Raw genomic sequence first — 654 nt, 5'->3', positions numbered from 1 at the left:
AATTCCATGCAGCGGCGTCAACGCTAGGAGCGGTTGCGGGGAGGTCCGCTCCTCCGCAGCTTAAAGTAGTTCACATTTTTCTGATTTGCGATGAACTATTTTTTAATGAATTCGAAATAGTGCCTGTGTAAGTAGGAAAAGACACAAATTAGCTCTTTATTTTTTTATCTTTTGGTAAAGAGAACAGGTGGATGAAACAGCACGCGGCGGCATGATACAATAAGTGAGCGCCCGCGCCCGCTTGCGATAGGACAGGCTTCGGCTGCAACCTCGGCGGCGCAGCACGCAACTATGCAACCACACCGAGCTGAGAAAGAAGAGCGACGGGCGAACCCGGCCTCGGCTCGGGAGCGGTAGCGAGTAGCAAAAACGTCCCCAAAATACATTCTTCAAAGTCTGCTCGCGGTCTCGTCGTCCCTGGTTCATGCGGCGCCTGCTGCCGCTGCGTCCGCCGTCGGCGAAGACGGATAGCCGTAGTCAGACAACGCCAGGACATAGGTCGTCCTGCTAATCGGGCGTCACCGCGGCATTCCTCAGAGTCCGAGTATAGTGCAACGTTTTTTGTGTCCAACTTCCTTTTTGCGTTCAATCTTCCTCGTAACGCGGCAATTATTAAGCCGCTGCATTTGGGCCACGTGGCACGAAGACAATCCA

Source organism: Amblyomma maculatum, chromosome 4 (genome assembly GCF_055883805.1).
Source record: "Amblyomma maculatum isolate TAMU_Amacu chromosome 4, ASM5588380v1, whole genome shotgun sequence".
Classification (NCBI taxonomy): Eukaryota; Metazoa; Arthropoda; class Arachnida; order Ixodida; family Ixodidae; genus Amblyomma; species Amblyomma maculatum.
This window is presented reverse-complemented; position numbering follows the sequence as displayed.